The following is a 20,225-nucleotide window of genomic DNA, read 5'->3' as shown; positions in this document are numbered from 1 at the left end:
CAGGATACTGAAGGTTCAGTCACAACCGGGAAAGATCACGATAGTCCCAGAACAACCTCCGGTGGAAAAAGAGGAGATTCCATTGAAACCCAGGACAAATTAGACACCTCGGTTTGGACGGGAACCAACAGAAAAATCCCACAGACTTGAGAAAAATGACAACTTTTTGATGTTCCTGTTCTGAGCTGTTGGGGACAGCTGCTGAAACACAGTAGCTGCAGAGATGTGCTTTCAGAAACCGGTGGCAACAGAGCTCATTTACTGTAAGCCCCTTGTCATTATGTCATGACACTGAAGACTTATCTTTGGCGACAGCTCCGTGTCATGTGCGGTTTGGAGGTAGGTGGTATTTAGCGTAGCACAAACCAAAGTCTGTGCCCTTTGCTATCAGTCTCTCTCTCCCCCTCTGCCTCTCTACCTCTCTCGACCACTATCTGTGTCTCCCTCAGCCTCTCCCACATCCCTCCATAATACCACGGCAGCCCTTTAATATCCAACGGCTGTGATTATCCAGTCAAGTCAGAGATTTCCTCTGATATTTTCCATCTGATTTTTAAAACTAATGGGGTGTTGGTGCTTGTTTTGTGTATGATACACTTTTTAAAGGATTGCCGGGGCTCCTTCTGAGGGCTCGGAGCCATTTCAAATAGCAGCTAATGCTAGACTCAACTGGCTTTGTTTGTTTTAAAGAGGGGAGAGTGACATTTAGTGGCTAACCGAGGGGCGAGGGAGAGAACATGAAAGCGAAACTTTCGTTTTTAAAAAGAAAATGCCAGCCTAAGGTTTCTGTTACAGGCAGGTTGTCGTACCTCACACAGCCTCCTAAACCGCACACACACACACGCACACGCACACACACATACTCGACTTAAGTTCCAAACCTAACGACCATTTTCAGTTTGCCCCATCAATCTTAAATGTCCTGCAAGGTGCATCCTCGTCACATTTAAGCCCACTTCTCTTTAAATGGGCCATAACTTTAAAGGGAGCTGACACCAACTTCCCATTACAAAACAGTTACAACTTTCACAACCTTCTTTATGAGCTTTATTGACAACTCTGCCTGCAAAGCGGAGCAACAGCAGTTCAATAGTTGAATTGTGCCTCTTTCCCCTTTTTCCCTCTGCTCGCACTGCTGATGTTGTTCTAGTGCTACTCGGGGAATAAGAGACCTCACACTGTGGGGACTTGTAAAACCACTGTCATGTTGATGGGGAGACTCAGCAGTGTGTATGTTTGCGTGCATGTGTGTGTGTGTTCGGACTGTGTGCGCGTCTTTGGATGTGGGTATGAGCACACTGCGGAGACCAGTAAAATGCTGTCTGAATGAAGTCCCAGTGCAGCAGTGGTGAGTAGTGTTTGATGGCCATGTGATTTGTTTGTTCAGCCCCAATGGCCTTTTCTCCTGGCCGAGGGAGGGAGAGAGAGGGAGGGAGAGACAGAGAAACCAGGAGAGAGGGAGGGCCGATCGCTTCACACCTTCTCCCCTCCTAGCCCCACCAATGAGCCATTTAATCCTCCTTCTTACAGCTAAATCAACACCTCTCACACACTCCTAGCTGGTCGGGACCACCACTGCCGACTGTCTGCCGCTCCATCTGACTCTCTGCCTTGGTGGGATTTCAGTGGTCGACAGTGTGCTTGCAATTTAGATTTTTGAATATATGTGTTGGTACTGGGCGACAGTAATGGACACGTGTCGCTTCACTATACAATACGTGGCCCTTCACTGGCATTTGAGCCACCAGCAGCAGCCATTCCATCGTCTTTACCTCGTCTTAAAGAGCGAGAGTTCTCATCTCGCATCTTTGCAGCGACGGAGAAAAAGAGTGTGAGAGAGAGGAGTGAGCAGTGGAAGAAGAACAAACGGGCAGAGTGTGTGAATAAAATTCGAATAATGGAGCGAGAAAGGCCGAGAGCATCAGAGGAAAGGAGGTTTGGAGAGAGTACGGAGGGCCTTTGATGGGCACTGTAGCTTGTGGGCGGCACATTTAGCCCAGTGTGGTAATTGTGTCTCTGGGGTGAGATCCTTGGACCTGATCCTGGTTGAGATCAGAGAGCAAGGCATATCACTACAAAGCAGAAGAAGAAAGAGAAATAATTAGACAGAGAGAGAGAGAGACAGAGAGAGAGAGAGAGAGCAAGGGAATGATGTATGCGCTCATATTTAGGTTGATTGAGCGGATGCCTGCACACCTTTATTACAGTTAAGTTTTATAGACTTCAGATACAGGAAGTGTTAACTGATCAGATTAAATAGCGCCCCACACACTGAACAAATAAGCCACAGAAGCAACAGATAGCAGGCGTTTCTCTTGGAAGGCATTTTGACATGTCGCAGCAGGAAAAAGCTCATGTGTAAATAATAAAATATACGATGGCTGAATTATTGCTGGCTGTCGTGCACGTTGGCTCACTGTCACGCCGTCATGGCTCATGATGCAATCCATTGCAAGTCAGCAGTCGATAGTTCCGAGTCAGCATTCCCGATTTCCAATCTTAATACATCTCAGTGTATCTGCTCAAGAAAACATGGACGCCGTCGTGAACTGACAGTTTGTATGGCAAGTCTCTGTACGCATATTAGCACACGTTAAAGCCATATCGTTAAGATGCCTACGTTCACAGTGATATCTTCCACTTGGTGAATGGATGCAGAGGTTACGTACAGTTAACTGTAAAACGACTGGGTAACCATTCAGGGATAAGCCTTGAAAGCTCCCAAGTCGGAATAACAAGAGGTTTTCCTGTTCTTTCCGTTCTGCAGACGTGAACAATGCAAACTATAACGTGCATGAGTGCGTTATCATACCTGTACGCACGTGTTGTTTCCATGCGCCGTGAGGGATTATTACCATCATTCTGAATACGCTCGCTTTCAGTTCAACCTCCAAATGAAGTGCTTTAGAAAATATGACTGAACACTTGACCTTTTACTTTTTTTTCCTTTTAATTCGTGCACTTCTAATCCTTTCTAATGTAGCGCTGTGTTTCTCAGACTTTCTGGGAGAAAATCACAGCTTAATATGATGGTTACAATAGCCTCATCTCAGTGAAAGGACAAATACTTTACCCCCATCACATTTATTCAGATCTAAACAGCTGCTTTGGTGAGAAGAAATGATGGCCAAAACTTTGAAAAGAAGACTTGAAAAATGATCCTCTAACGGTAACAAAGAGCAGGTTTGCTCTGATAAAAGATAACCTGATCAGATTAGACACCACGCACTGGGGGTGCAGCACACAACATGCCGCCGAATCAACAGATTAATTACCTGTGATCAGAACGCGTCAAATGCAGCGGCAATTCAATTTTGGTGCAGCTCCACATGCTTAGTGCACATATCCCGCTCAGCTAATGTGTGAAAAGCTGTTCTGGGCTATTTTGTTGGGAGCCAGTGTACAGAGGGGCCACTACTTTGCTCCCTGCTGAAAGACCAACATAGTCTTGTGTGAAACACCTCCTTATCTCCCTCTCCCAGAATGACCAGGTTTGTTTCCCTGCAGGCCCACTAACACACACACACACACACGCACACACACCACCCAGGGAGCGAGCAGGACTGTTCACAGACACATGCTGATGTACACATAAAAATGTGTATGCAGTCGCACAAATTCAGACACACAGACGTGCACATGCTCTCTCTCTCTCTCCCTCTCCCCCCTCTCTCTCTTTCTCTCTCTCCGCCCCCCTCTCTCTCTCCATACCTCTCTCTATCTGGTGACAGCAAGAGAGCGAGGGGGAAACGTGAGCGTTGGCGGTCCAAGTGCCTTGGTGTCGACTGACAGATATAATTACAGGAGCGGTCTCTAAAATCTCCCCCCTCCTCCCACACCTCTCCCTCCTTCCTCCACCCTCCCCAACTCTCCTTTTTCCTCGTGCTACCCCTCTACCCCCCACCCTCCATCGCCACTCTTACCCCCTCGGCCCTAACCATTATTTATTTTAGCAGCTCCAGCCCGCTTCAGAGGGCTCAGCAGCACTCACAGGGCCCCTGCCAAAAAGTGGCTTTCTGACTGAAAGCTTTCCAAACAAGCTCCGCTGGTCCATTTGGCCGAGATCCAGCGCTGTGCGGTCTCCCTACTACCGCTCCCTCTCCCTCTCTCTCTAAGAAAAGAGGGAGAGAGGGAGTCTGGTTTGCATTAGGATGAATATGTGTGTGTGTAGCCACATATGCGCCCATACTTCTCCAAGTGGTGTGTGTGTGTGTGTCTGTGTGTGTGTGTGTGTGTGTGTTTCTGGCGATCTGACCCAGACCCAGAATGATGGTCCCTGGAACCTGAAGCCACACTGCGCTGTATAAACAATGAGCAGTGTATTTACACAGAGCTAAGAGAGCAGGAGACTGCGGCTCCTCCAGTGCATCACAGTAAAGCCACATCTCTGATACTGAGCAGACAACCTGTTTACGGCCCCGTGCGTGAGAGGGTGAGAGAGACCCCGCCAGGACCCTCCTCTGGTCCACCCCCCTCCCAGGTATCTTATCACTGTCTGTGAAGATAGGAGTGAATGGAGAAGCTGTTATAATGGCCCCTCAGATAAGTCTGTGTACATGAGAGCGAGGTGGGCAGATAACGTGTGATTAGAGTTTAAAAAAGTGGTCCGACACTGGACTAGAATGTGTTCCGTATTGCTGCCAGTCAGCACAAACATATGGAGAGGTGCCTTACAAGTAGGGCAGCGTGCTGTTTTTTGATGAAAGCACCTATAAGACACTTAATTCAATGCCAAACTTCAAATGCAAAGCCCCTTTTTTCATTTAAAAGTACATAAGTGCAGAAGATTATGAATCTGACCAGGTATTTGACAGCAGTTTATGACACTTGACGGGTTTTGATGTCAATGGGAAAGGGCTGAAGTTCGCCTCTCGACTCTACTTGCAAGACAAGCCTTACAAAAGAGAAAGAGAAGCAACCAGAGAGAGCAGATAATGAGTGTGTGTAACTGTGCGTGAGTGTGTGTGTGTGTGTGTGTGTGCGTCGCATGTCATGGCATTTGTGTGAGATTTTGCAGCTGTCCACTCTTCCAGGAATCAGGAACCAGACCCAATCTCACCTGACCTGACGTGAGAGGTGGAGTGTGACCGAAAACACACGCGCGCACACACACACACACGCATGTGTGCACAGGCCCTAGAGGAACAGAGCAACAGGACACACACTCTTCCCCAGGCCAGCAGAGAGGAAGGAAGTAAGGGCTGGTGGTCACAAAGCACGCCAACGGTAAACCTGCCTGTCACACACGACAAGCCGCCTTTCAGCAGTGTAACCTCCAAAATGAATAGACGTCGTAATGAAATATGTGGAATTATTCATTTCTTTGTTCCTTTCTTTAATCAAACATGAACCAGTTCTATTCATCATCATGAGCAGTTCAGCTTGGCTTTGAAATGTTAATACTTGATGTGGAAACTTCAAACTATGACTAACTATTCAATACACCATTTAATCTGACAATAACTGCAATAAAGGGATTTTTTGTAAGATGATTTCTGTGGATGAGTGGATGGAACAAACTTTTCAGTACTGAAGACAGTTTTGGGTTAAAGGTGATGAGGTTTCTGTGTACTCTGTTTTAAAAGTCCTACGAAGGCACAGTCCAACGATAAGAAGTAAGTAGGTCTTAAATATTAAAACCTTGAATTTTCTAAGGGTACGGCTGCAGTCACATGGGGCTCTTAGAACAGACAATCTAAATGTCATCACTGCAGATGTCCCCATGAAAAAATATTCAAAAAACACAACTGCTAAATAAGAACTGTTCGAATTGAAAACCAGCAGAACAAAAGTAAACAACGCTTAAATTTTAGCCCGTCGGGAATGTGAAGCGTAAAGTTTCTGCAGGGACGCAGCGAAAGCCCGCCAGAATCTCTGCAGTCTGACTGTGATTTGGATCATTTTCACTCATTTTTTATCTAACAATAAGACATGACCATAACCAAACTACATAATGCAAATATCAACTAGTCAGATACTTCACTGCTTCAGCCATGATTTGTGCTATGGCACAGAAACCTCGAAGCATCAGACGTAAATGTGAGATGATCCAGCTTTTGAAGCAGACTGTGCGTACATACTTCAACAGCGGATCACTGGAAACATCTTTAACAGTGGACACTGGACGTCCCTCAGTTAGTGAAAAATCTAAAATCTGTTTGTTGTTTTTTGAAACAAGTTACAGTGTAATATCCATGATACTTAAAAGGAGAGATGTTTGAATGTTGAAATTATGAACATATTGTTCAAAGAAAGAGTCACACAGGATGCGAAGCAGAATTGACTTTTGCTAAAAGTCAAAGATGTCTGCATGCACAGTTATGTTCAGGTGCATTACCATAGAAACAGGCAGGTTTAATGGTCCCCCAAGAGAGGAAAGGCTTTGTTTGCACTGTGATTTAGGCTAGATTAAAGTTAATTTCACGTTTTATTGCTCGTAATGCGAAAGGGTTACACTTTTTACTGAAATGTCAGAATTTCTGGTGAGTTCTTCTGAATGATTATTTAAAAATGTGTTTTAGGTTGAAAACTTTTGACTCTATTTGTAGAGGTTGGAACAGATGACAAAGTTGTTTGTTTGCAATGCAAAAAAAACTGTAAGAAGTTATGTTGTACTGTGGGTGTCACATGTTTGAATGGATTGGGCATTTATAAATAAAATAACTAACTAGCTAACTTGTAAAAGTAATTTTCTTGAAAAATTGTACTTGAGCACAGTTTGTCAGGAACAAACAAATACACACATAATCCTCATTTGTCACTTTAGCCTCTTTATGCATCCGACAATTCAACCTATTTAGTTCTTCTTTTTTTAACATTTGTAGATTTGAAAAGCACGTTTATGAAAGATGGCGGTGGTGCAGTTTGCGGCCTGAATGCTGCTGAATTTCGTTGCTTAATGTCAGCAAAACAATAACAGCCATTTGGATGACTTGCTAGTTTTATGACACCTGCAAAAATGCTAAAAACCGGAACAGTTGGTTTTATGTGCGTGGACACAGTGTCCATGTTAATAACCAGCGTTTACGGGAGCACTGACAGTGCCGCGGAACAGAGGAGTGATTGTTCAGCGAGTTAGTTTGCAGTTGCTGTTTATCAGAGGGGTCAAGGCTGGTGGTTATTGTTTGAGTGCAGCCACTGGTCCTCTGCCGCACGTAGATGACTGTAATGAGCAAAAGGTTGCCCCCGCTGATAACTGTCAGCGAACCAGAGTGTCACCGCTCACATCAATCATTCCTCTGGCTGCTCAGTTCACCCCTTTGTGTCCGTTCTTTCTTCCTCTCTTCCTCTATTTTCTGTCTCTTTTTTTCCCCCCAGTCTTTTTATTACCCTGCAATTACTGCTTATCTGCGGTGGTAAACTTGGCCCCTTCACTTCCTTATCTCTCTGCCTGGGCAGAGCAAGGGTCTCTTGAGTAAGAAGACAGGGAGGACAGACGGAGGAGGAAGAGAGAGAGCTGAAAAAAGAAAGAAAAATCGAGCAGAGAGAGACTTCAAGCAAATGAATGGGCCAGTTGCAGAAAGGAAGCAGGCTTTACTTATGACTTCCTAGCCTCCCTTCTCTTAAATAACCACCTGCACAATGCGTTTGCTTTTTATTTTCACCCTTTCACACTGTCAGGCTGATAAAGAAATAGCTGGATTATGTAGATAAATTCATATTTGTGGAATAATGTAGTTCAAGGTTGAGGAACCTCGTTCTTTACTTGCACTGAAATTATAGAAAAGTTGTTCTTTATTAACTTAACATCTTACGTCTGTACCTCAAGTAAATACATGTTTGTAGACGTACTCAAATATCGACCCACGTTTTGCCGTCAATGCTTGTATTCAAACCCATTCCTTTTTCCTTGAACCATCCCCCATCATTCCCTTCTTTCACTCCCTAATGCCCCTGTTCAGTGTCCCCCTCTCTGTTGTCCTGGCTGGTCAGTGGGTTTGTGTGTGTGTGTGTGTTTGTGTGTGTGTGTGTGTTTGTGTGTGTGTGTGTATGTGGGTCTGTGTGTGTGTGTGTGTGTGCATTTGTGTCGTGTGAAGGGCCACTGGGGTTAGGGAGTAGACCTTGGCCTTGTGGTCTGACCCCAGAGAAGAGACTGGTGTCTGGGTCTGAATGCCCTGTCTGACCTCCCTGTCACAGCCTGTGTGTGTGTGTGTGTGTGTGTGTGTGTGTGTGTGTGTGTGCTCATCCACATGACAAGATGCTTTGTGTGTACGTCTACTTGTGCTCTGTACATTTGTGCATATGTCTTCCTCTGCATGTTTGCATGCATGCACCCTCTTATACCAATGCGTGCATGTGGGCCACCTATTTATATTTGACTATTTGTATGCATATCTGTGCTTGTCTGTGTCTTAGTGTGTGTGCGTGTGTGCATTATACATCCCTCCCACTGTGTGTTGGGGGGCAGGGGAGCAGGGCTTTGGCCAGACGAGACAGAAGTGACAGGTATTGATCATCGTTGTTCCAGTCAAGCAAAGACCCTCTCAAGCCTGTGTGCTTTGGGGAGAGTCCTGCCTGCATCCAGGGGGAGGGAGGGAGAGAGGGACAACTACAATCAATGTCTGATCCTCCTCTCGGAGCGGCAGGGTCAGTCTGGATTTACCTGTCTTTTTTGTTCCTGACTGACAGCGGGAAAATAAGACATGTCAGTAAACGAACATCCAAATGACAAAAACATCAAACGTCAATATGTATCATGTTTTTTTTTCCTTATGTCTTCAGTCAAAAGAGATACAGAAAATAGAGGAAACTGTGATGAAAAAACGCAGTGAGCTCTGCACGAAATCTTTCTAGATCTCTGCACAAAATTGGCACTGGCTCTTATTTTCACTTGAACTAACACAAAACCACATCTCTCTGTGCTAATTGGCCTTATTGAAAGCCTCCTCATTTGTAACAAATAGTGCAAAGGAGTAGAGACTATGACATTCTTTTCAGGAGGGAGAGTTGCATACCTCAGTCTTTTCACCGAGTCGTCCTCTGGGCTCCACAATCCCCCATCCCACCTCCTTGCCCTCACCCCTTCCACAGACAAATTGATTTGCAAGGGTCCAGAGCTGGCGAGCCCTCAGAGCACCACCTTTTTTGCATACAGAGCGCTGCGGGGATAGCACAATGACTTGGTCCAACAAAAGACGAGAGGAGAGAGGGATGACGAGAGAGGGAAAGAGTGAGAGAGGGAGGGAGAGAGGGGGGGAGAGAGAGGGGGAGGTTTGTAGGGGTGGTGAGTGTTTGCAGGTGGGGGTTGGTTGCACCAGGCCAAACTCAGCAGGATGGGGAGAACTGGCTGGTTCAGAGGTCCACGATATCAACTAACACACACACACGCACCCACACACACACACATATACGACAACCATGAACTCACACACCCGCAAATACGCATGCATGCACGCAGACACACATACACACTCCAGTGCCCTCATGCCCCCAGCCCTCCCTCCTTGTCCCTTTATCCCTGTCTGGTTGGAAAGGTCAGTGCATGTCTGGGAAAAGGGGTCCCAGGATCCCCAAACCCCTCCATTCCACACACACACACACACACGCCCACACACACACATGCACGGTCACACAGACACACATGTAACAGTCCAATCCATTCATTTTTATGCAAATTTGCCATAACACCAATACTGTACTCGCTCAAAGATAACATACGCACATGGCAAAGTACATTTGGTTGTGGTGTGAGGGCGTCTGAGAGAAATGTATGTGGGCTGGTCAGCATCAGCATCAGCTCCCCCCGCCCCAGACAGTGCACCTCCCTATTGCCCTAGCGCGCTCCTTCCCCCCCTCCGACCTCAGTGAAAGAAGAGAGTGAACACATTCAAATGGAAAACATAGTCCATTGTGGCCAGTGTTTTGTCTCCTCAGGATGTAAATAGCTACACTGGCCAGCAAACAGAAATATGCAGTTGTAGCAACGGCAGATAACAACTCAGCCGCTGTCAGTGATGTCACACCCACTGTCAGGTGACCAGTGGTATTTTAGTTACACCTTTTGCAACTTTACGGCAAAAATGTGTGTATGTGCTTGTACAGTTAATGTGTTTCTGCTCTCTGGGCAGCAGCAGTCCACTCTACTCAATACTATAACAGAGTCGCAGTGTGTGTCTGATAAAGTATTACATACACACACAGACGTGTGTGTGTGTGTGCGTGTTTGTGTGTGTGTGTGTGTATGTGTGTGTGTGTGTCGGGCAAAATGATCTGCTGTCTGGCTCTCTTCCTTTTCCCCTGATGCCCCTGAGACACCCCATATAAGCACACACACACACACACACACGCACACACACACACAGTCTGCGTTAGAGAGGGAAACCCTCTATATCCTTCATGAACCTCCCGACCTGAAGCCCTATACAGCCTTCCAGGACAGGGAGGGAAAGAGGGGGAGATGGGGGAGGGATGGTTGCAAGGAGGGGAGAGACCGCGGGCCCAGCTGGGTTGGGGGAGGAGAATAGAAACCTCCCTCACCCTCTGCTCTCTGACCTGCCGCTCGGAGGAGGACTCGCCATGTCTGGTCCACTACATGGCTGTGGATGAGCTGTCCAGCGCTTTACTCGACTCAGCAACGCTGTGATTTGCTGCACCAAAAGTCTCAAAAATTGCTACAAACATGCAGTTTACGTGACAAATGGCGAGCGGTGCATTTTACTAGCAATACTGTTACAACGAGCACGTTTTTCAAGCCTACCTCAACATTGTTACCAGACAGGAAGTCTGCCAGTGTTTAACACCAGACTTCAGATTAGATTTTGACTGAGATCATTTTGTCTGACATTTTGCTCATATGTACAAACATAGAGCTGCATGTTTCGTTTGTATGACTGTCAAGCCATTGAATGCTGCTTTGGCATCTGAACTTGACAGCATTCATACATCTGTATGTGATTGGATTTTTGCATTCTTTCCTGTGTTTATTGGTCGCCTGTTTGCTGTAACCTAAATACATAGTGACACATTTTTTGAAATCAGTGTATAAGTAAAGAGGACATCAGGGAAATGAGAACACTTTGCCTTTGATTTGTCTCATTTTCTGCATCGCTCCCACCAAAACTGCTGCTAAACAGTCGAATCTGTTGCTCAAAACACTCACAGAGATTCACTGATTCCTGTGGCAGCATGCTCCCAACTTATCCTCCTAACAGATCTGTTTTCCCTTCATGCAAAGAATCTGCTGTTAGGAGGCGACTTCAAAATAACGACAGAGGTGTCAAATTTAGAAGCCCTGATAAATGATGAGGAGCAGAAATTAACTTGACCGTGCTGCTGGCACGTATGATGAAAAACAAACAGGAGGTGGTGATGTTATGCTACTGTCAAATGTAAATCAGAAGAAATTATAAGACTGAGATAATAAAAAGGCGAAAATCAGAAAGAATTTACTCGTCCATAACATCCATCAGCCAGTCAGGCTTGTCGAGAGGATGTTGAATAGGTAACCTTGGTTACAAGGGGACACACAAGCACAATGCTACGTGTGTACCCAGCTTCATACTCCATAGCTTGGTCTTGATCAACAGTATTATACTACACTTTATGATGCCCTGTAATATACTCACAGCATCTCTCCTACTGACAGTGTGCTGCTGACCCTGAAAACAAGCAACACTCCGCTGTTGCCTGAAGATTATACTGTTGCAGAGGTTTGTTTGCACTCACAGAGACTGTGGTCCAGTTTACACCTGTCATTAACATGCCTCTCAGGTGATCGGATCAAAAGAACACAGCTCTAAGTACATCGGTTCACACCTGGCGTTACAATACATCACATGAGTCCAGCGACCGCTTGTTATCGGCTCTCACTTCCCCGCTCTGTATGGAAATAAACACATATACATACATTTACATGGCTGGCAGTGAGTATATGCTTCCGCTTACACGCAGGACGTCAGTCGGGTAGGCTGTCCTCGATGTGGCCCAGACCACCTCCGAATGTGGTCTGAGCGATCAGATCTCAATGCATCCTCGATGTGCTTTGGGTGCATTCACACCTGTTCTGAGAGCTGTCTCCTTGTTAATGGCAGGTGTACGCGGGGTGAAAGCTGCTGGTTGTTGACTTCGGCATGAAAAGGGTCATCTTCATCTTCTTCATTGCGATCTGCGCTCTGAAAGCAGACGCCTGGAGGGAGAGATGTACAAAGAAAACAGTGACATGGACCCATGTCGAGGACGAACACACAGATAAGTCACAAACAAAGACAACGAGAGCGGGAGAGAAGGTGAAGGCTATGTTGTGTCTGAATAAGATGTTTTTCCGTGACACTGATGAAGTGCCATCTCTTTATCTGTGTGTCTGTGTGTGCATGTGTCCATGCAAAAATTTGTATCTTTGTGTGTGTGTGTGTGTGTGTGTGTGAGTTTAAGTGTGTTGTTTACATATTTACACATCAGTGCTTTCAGCGGGTGGGACACAGGGTCATCTTTCACCTAGTCACACACACACGCACGCACGCGCACACACACACACACACACACACACACACACAAAGTGCTGGTCCCACCCCTGATCTGGGTCAGAAGAGACCCCATTCAGGTCCATTCCATCCCCCAGAACCCCCTGCTGCTTCTGTGCTCCATCCCCATCCCAGCAGCCTCTCACTCCTCCATGCCAGGGATTGTTTCCAAAGATTAGACTTAATATGAATATCCATAAACAGAATGGGACTCCCAGACTGTGAAAGCTATCAAAGACATATTTGCATCTAATCCTCAAAGAACCCCCCTCCCACCCCTTACAGAGAGCTCGCTACCCCCTTTCGGCCCCCCGAAAAAATCCTGCTAAACCTCCCCCGAAAAAACCCTCAAACCTGCCATCCCCCAGCCCCAGAAACCCTCCCCTCTTGCCCCCCGGACCATCCCATCCATTCCCCAACCGTTGGGCCAGACAAGACCAGACCAATTCTGTTGGGGATTATTTGGCTTAGTGATGAATAATGGATGACCATCTCCCCTCTGGCTCTCCACCACAGCAGCACCTCTCAATTGGCCTTGGCATCGAGCCATTCACTGGCCTGTCTGGATGGCTGCTTGGCCGGCTGGCTGGCTACCCAACCCAAGAGATCTGCACGATGATTGCAATATTGGGAAAGTATGGACACAATATTAGTTCTGAATATTGAAGAAAATGCTGATATTCATTTAGTTACGGCTGTAATAAGCGAGGGCACTATGGAAGTAGCCTAACTATTATCAGTTAGGCAAACAAAATTGTGGACTTCCTTCAGAATTTCATATTCATTTTTTATTTTTGTGGCTAATGTCAAAAAATAATAAAGCAATTTGCAGCCACAGAAATCTCTAATTGCCATTTGTTGCTTCGAACGCATCTGGAAGTGTATCTCTCTCCTTGAAATATTGACTATGAGGCTGCCCACTAAAGATGAAATTAGTGAATGCCTTTCAATGAATTAAAATATAATCTGATGGTCTGGACACGAAGTAGACCATGGGGGCAGAATGAGTGTTGTACAGAGCGTGGGAGAAAGGCCTGAACATTGTCCTTGCCCTGAAAAGCAAGGAAGCCACTCTTCTTTTATTCCTCCTCTCATCCTTGTTTTGCACTTTATCTCTTTTCATTCGCCCCACTCTCCGTCTTATTTTCAATGGAGCACTTGGGGCCAAAGAGATGTCAGTGCTGTGGATACACACACACACACACACACACACACACAAGGACACACCTGGGCATAAGAGCGCCAGCTGAAAGGAGACAAGTTCATCCAAAGGGCCTGGCTAACAGTAACACAGGAGGGGCCAAGTCCCATTGTGCCCCAGGTCCGCTCAGAAGCTTCTTACCCCTCACTTTTCCTGAAGACAGACTCCCAAGGTGCAATTCGACAAGATGGTTTTTGTACACTCATTATTTGTGACCCTTTTTTGTCTTTCATTTTCTTGTTTTACGGCTTTGTTTGTTTGTTTCTTTCAGGCGAGGGTAGAGTAGCCTTGGGTCTTTTGACGACAGCTGTGCTGCCGAGCGCTGCATAGAAACAGCACAAGTTCAACACAATGACTGACAAGCGCTTTGTAGGACAGGAGGCCCACGATGAATGTGTCCCCGCTAAAGACCACCGGTTGGCCCCATAAAGACCAGAATATTAGCGGCTGCCTGGTCCAAGAGAGCCGCACTCCTGCGACCCCCTGGAGTAGTTTGGACAACTGCGACCTCCACCCTGCAGGATGGTGATGTGGGCAAAAAGCTCTAGAAGTGTTGTGTTGAAGTGTTAACTGGACAGACTAATTAAAAACCAAACTAGTCAAGAAAAGGTGCGGATGAAGGTAAAAGGGTGTATTTTGAAGAGTGATAAGTATGTGTGTGTCTGAAAGAGAGAAGAAGACTTAAAAAGGGTTAGAAGAGAGTCAAAGAGAGTCTATAAAACACCAAACATGGATGTGACACAAACTCTGTAACTCTCTCTATTTGACATACACACCATTAAAGTATTTTACTCAGAGGTAAGTTAAAAAAAAGGCTCTCATACAAAAACTGTACATACTGCAGGCAGGAGGAATATGTGCTGGGCGTAATAAGGTCAGTCTGGCAGGTCAAGCATGTGACTGTGGCCATGCAGTCCTCCCCCCACCCTGCTCTCTTTGACCCCTGGGCCTCAGGAATGAACCAGGAGTGAACCAGGAGTGGCGCGGCAATTCTCAGAAACTTCCAGAAACTTCCAGAGCCCTCTCACCCCTCATCCTCGGCAGGTCTTAGCCCCCTGTTACCCCTGCAACAGCTGGAGCGACTCAGAGAGCTCCGCTGGCCCCCACGGGGAGGGTCAGTACCGCCCGCCATATACACCTTTAAGACACGCGCACACACAGAGACACACACATGTGAGAATACATAGAAGGTAATTACAGATAAGAAAGAACGGCGAAGGTAAATGTGAATACAAGAGAACTATGCATGGGAACAGGATACAACCAGGACTGTAGCCGGATTTTAGAAGCTGTGAGGTCCAACCCTATCACCACACAAAACATCACTACTGGATGATTCTGCAAAACCATGGAACTGTTTTTTACGCCAAATGCAAATTCTTACTTTGTGCTTGGCAACTACGGCGTGGTTAGGAAGGATTGTGGTTATGGCAAGTGAACTATGGTCAAGGTGTGGTTAGGTTTCTGCAAATAAAACTTGGTTAAGGTTAGGACAAGACAGTGGTCATGGCGACATGGCCAACATATTCTCATTTTTACTCTCAAGTACAGATCAAGGGCCTGAAACACTACATTTCCCACTGTGCAAGTGGGACGTGTGGGACTATTTCTTGGTTGGGAGCAGCAGTTTCACCGTGAGGTAAGCTAATCGGCTGCTGGCTGTAGCCTCATAATTACCGGACAAGTGTGACAGCGGCATCAATCATCTAGTTGTCTGCAGGAAGGCAAACAAGTGTATTTCCCAAGAGGTCAAGCCATTACTTTAAAGATATCAAAAAAACTATACATTTGAAAAAAACTCAACGTGTGCAGATGACGGGATGTCAGTGTCAGTGGCAGCTACAGCCCTGGACACAACACATCAGAGACAGGAAAAAGCAGCAATACCTGCAGAAAAAAAGACAATTCCTTAGTTGGACATAGTTTACAAGCTATAAATGATGTATTTCCTGAATAACTGCCCAGCTTTAACTGACTCTGAAATGTGGTGGCTTAAAGAGGCCAGAGGATGAACTTTGCCTCTTACTTCACAGGACTGTAAACAGACGCCCTACTGTCTCCCACTGCACACGCACATAGACACACATGCAGGCGCACTGAAAACTACACACAAGTCAGAGGGCACTGATAATATGACCCTGTTTTACTGGTCATATAAATTCTGCCGGCGGTGTTGCACCTGGAGAACACACACACACACACACACACACAAGACACAAAAATATGGCCATAAGCATAAACTAGAACAGCCATATGCAGATGTTTGCATGTGAGTGCACACGCCCTCATCTATACATCTGCCTGTCCAACACGTCCACATGTAATAAAGCATAACCCGCATAGACATGCAGTTTTTGGCACTGGTGGTTAGCACACCGTGCCACTCTGAGCTCCACGCCCCACAGTTCAAGGTCAGATCAGACGGTCTGTGGAATCCACTGCCCCTGCCCTGCACCACCTCCCTCAGCCCCTGACCCTCCCCTCTCCTCCAGCCACCCATGCTCTGGAATGAGCCACCCCTGCAGCGTGCCAAAGGAAACCCCTTCAGAGATAGACTGACCACACACTGATACTGTACAGCGCCGATAGTGCTGACCTGTACAACGCTGGTCCTTATGTGCTAATGCACACACATGCCCATAAAGCAGCACAAACACTTGTGTAACCAGAATATGAGTAATAGGCAGCAGAGCTTTTTGGAATATCACAAGTCTCGAAGGTCAGGAATGAAGGCAATACCTTTAGGCTCAAATCTGATTGCACACCACGAAACCAAAAGAGTCCACTTAATTATGGTCAGCGCAGTATTCAAGACATTCCTTCCCCCTCACCCCTCGGCCCCTGTCCTTCTTTTTCACTCTGGGGTCAAAGTTTTCACCTTATCTGGAAGCCATCAGCAGTACCAGTCCCACCTCTGTGACTCATTTAGTTGAAATTGTTGCACGTCGTTAAAATCCTTCTCCCTGGGTCTGCAAAGTAGGAAAAAGGGGAGAAAAAAAATCACGCACACAGACATTTAAAGCAATGCTTCACAAGCGAGGTAATCCGGGTCTCTGCCAAGTTTTTCACTGCCAGTTACAGCACATATTGTCTAGCGGGCAGACTACGACTCAGATGTTGTGAAGGCAAAAGAGGAGGAGGAGGAGGAGGAAGGGGGATTCTGCTGTGATCCAGTTTACTATTTTGGCTGGGGCTTTCTTCTCGCTGTGTGGTCATGGGGGAGATCGGCACAGCCAGCAGGCACTGAGGACAGTGGCTGGCCGCAGCCCGACACAGAAGCCACATGGCCAGAGACAGAAAGACAAGGAGACAGAGTTAAGAGAGCGAGAGGTGTAAGGAGAAAGGCGAGCAGAGCTGGAAGGTGAGGAATGTGGGTGAGGTTATTCTGGTATTCTCTTTTATGTTCTCACATTTTCTCACCTTCCGCCCCCCCCCCCTCGCTTCTCCCTCCATCTCGCACTTCCCCCTCGCCCTTGCACTTCAACTTCAGCCTGACCAAACTTCAGCTTAAACCTCGTCCCTCCATCCATCCCTCTGTCCCTCTTTCCCCCCCTCCCCTCTCTTTCCTCAGACAGACACAGCTACCCTCCTGGACGTTTCCTTTCTGCCGGCCTGCCCCAACAAAGGTGCTCAGTCATGTGAAACCTAATCTCCAGCCCCCCAAAACCTGACCCCTGACCCCTTCAGTCTTCACACAGCCAGAGGGGGAGGGGAGCCGGGGCAGGAAAGAGAGGCTTTTGGGAAAAGGTCACATTCCCGAAGACACTTTTGTGTACGCACGTGTGTGTGTGTGTGTGTGTGTGTGTGTGTGTGTGTGTGTGAGCGTGCATGCACCCAATCCATTATGTGGTTCGTGTTCCAGCATCAGCATGTGTGTTTGATTCAATGTCTGCGTACAAAAGTGCACGAGGGGAAATTTGCCTGAACACTCCTGTGCACTTTACCGCCTTTTAAGTTTTCATGTGTGTGTGCATGCATGCATTTGTACAGTAGGCGTGCGTGCGCGCATGCATAGGCACACTGTATGTGCATGTTTGTGAGAAAGCACTTTCAGCCCCCGAGCGTCGCTGCCCATAGACAAAACACAGACTTTGTTTTCTAGCCGAGGCAGACCTGTGAGTCTTGTCTGGGCAGAGCTCCTCTCCTTCCACCCTATACTGGCAATCCTCAGATCTTTGTGTGTGCGAGTGAGTGTGTGAAACATAGTGTGTATATGTGTGAGGCACTGGGTGTCAGCTGTCCTGGGTGATTAGTGCTTTTATATTGTTCCAAGGAGCCCGGACGAGGCCCCCTCTTCACTGCACCACAGCACAGCTGCAGTCTGCCTCTCCATCGCTGCTCTTCAGCCTTCCTCTACTCACTGACACTAGTGAGACGGGCTCCCGACCAAGAAAGAAGGAGCCTGAAATAGAGGCAAGAACTAGAGGAAGAGGACCGGACAAAGAAACGGAGCATGACAGAGTACATACAGGATAGTATAGGGAATGAAGAGAAGGAGGGACAGGAGAGATAAAGAGGGATGATCCGCTGACAGTTGACGCAAGGAGGAGACAGAAGCGACAGAGAGGGAGCGGAGCGGACAGGGAGAGGTGGCATATTACGAGGATTAGAGAGTCGATTCAATGCGCCGACTCTCTCCTGGACAGGATTTCCCCAGCTATGCCTGGGAGGCCTCCCCTGCTTTAAACACATAGGCAAGTCAGGACAGAGAGAGACAGAGAGAGAGAGAGAGAGGTGAAGTAGGGGAGGAAAAGCGAACGAGGGAGGGGGGAATCTTTATCTTTTCAAGAGAGCCTGTGAACTAGTTTTGATTAGCATAATGAACCAATAAATTCTTGCCCTTCAAAAGAGAGCCAGTGTATCCCCCTAAGACTTCCCAGAAATGAGTGTAACAAAAATAACACTTTTCATTTTCTCCAAAGTCTTGTTTTACAAATGAAAAACAAGCTTGCAGAGGAAAACAACTCAAACAGGACTATAGGCGTTATTCCCTGCATGACAAACCTTTTGAAAAGCCTCGTCTAAGTCAAAGAGCTGCGACTGTTGCCTTTACGAGTTAAGGACATATGTCTACACAAGGAGGAAGAGGAGGGGGGCCGGGGATAGTAGGCAAGGGCCAAGAGTCTGCTACGGGAAAAGTATGTCTGCTATGCATGGGTTGTTTGGTGGCGGGATTTGTGGGCCAGAGCATTGTTGCTCTCCTGACATTGAACTTGGGAGATCAGAGTCAAGGGGGGGTGGTGGGGTAACCACCCTCCTGAACATTATAAGTGTGTATATGTGCGAGAACACACACAGGCCAACAATTCCCCGCTCCCAACACCCACCCAACCACCCCCACTTCCTTGCGACTCTGCTTTATCTTAACTGTCAACACCTGGCCTAAGCAGGAACCTCTCTCTATCTGTGAACTTTAATCTGGCCCTGCTAGGCAAACAGCGCCGGGCTCGGACAAGGAGAGCGATTAGTCTGTCACGTTGCCCTCCAGTGCTTCAGCGGGGAGAGGAGGAAACGGGGGGAGGAAAAGAAAAGAGAGAGAGAGATCAGGACATAGGGGGGATGTATAAAGGCAGATGCAGCGCAATCAAAAGCAAAGACTGAGAGGGTGAAAGAAAGACGGGGGTGAGACAGGAGGAGATGGAGGGGTCTGGAGATAGAACGCAGATGCTTCACTGACCCGGCAGGGCCACAGAACAGAGGTCTGCTGGTGAACTCTTCCACCAGACATGACGGGTGACTTGAGCTGAGCCATGCAAACACACTTGCACATAAATATACTCACAGTGGACTTAAATGCATTGTAGTATACATTACATTTTGTGTGTGTGTGTGTGTGTGTTCTGGTGCTGGACACTGTGAGTGTGCAGAGGGCAATAAAAACAAAATCACTGAATTCAGATATGTATGTAATACTTTTTATTTTTTTCCAAGACAAAATGGCTGAGTGAAGAGAATAATGCAGACAACAGCTGAAAATAGAGTGGCATCTCCGTAACTGAAAAATAACGACAACAAAATCTGTAAGTCGAGCAAGAACTCATGAATGTTGGTCAATGACCTTTGGTCATCAAATAGAGAAATTAAGCGATCACGATTCGTCAGGAGGGAGAAGGATGAACTGATTTCTTTTGCAGTGGCTCCGTTCTGAACAGAGCGTGTGTGTGTGTGTATAGTCATAATAAATAACGTCAACCAATGCCATAGGTCAACTTCAAGTTCAGTTCAGAACAAATAGCTTGAGAGTAAATACAGAACACAGGATAAAATCAGGCTGAAAACTCAAATGTACCTCAATACCATCAGCAATGATAACATGTACCAAACTTTTGTCTTTCTAGGATTTCCGTTATATTTAGAATATGCCTTGCATATGAGATGTACCATATTTAAATTATAAAGCACCATGGTTCTTTTGGCAATGAAAAAAAAAATCAAAATAAAAACAACTGTAGCAAAAAAAAAAAGTATTTTATATTGATGTTGAATTGATTGCATATGACAAAAGGTCTTTTTCAAAAACGGCTGGAATGTTATCAGGTGGTACATGTTCAAGGACAGTAAAAAGT

The sequence above is a fragment of the Chelmon rostratus genome, chromosome 3 (assembly GCF_017976325.1).
Source record: "Chelmon rostratus isolate fCheRos1 chromosome 3, fCheRos1.pri, whole genome shotgun sequence".
Lineage (NCBI taxonomy): Eukaryota > Metazoa > Chordata > Actinopteri > Chaetodontiformes > Chaetodontidae > Chelmon > Chelmon rostratus.
Note: the sequence above shows the minus strand (reverse complement) of the source record.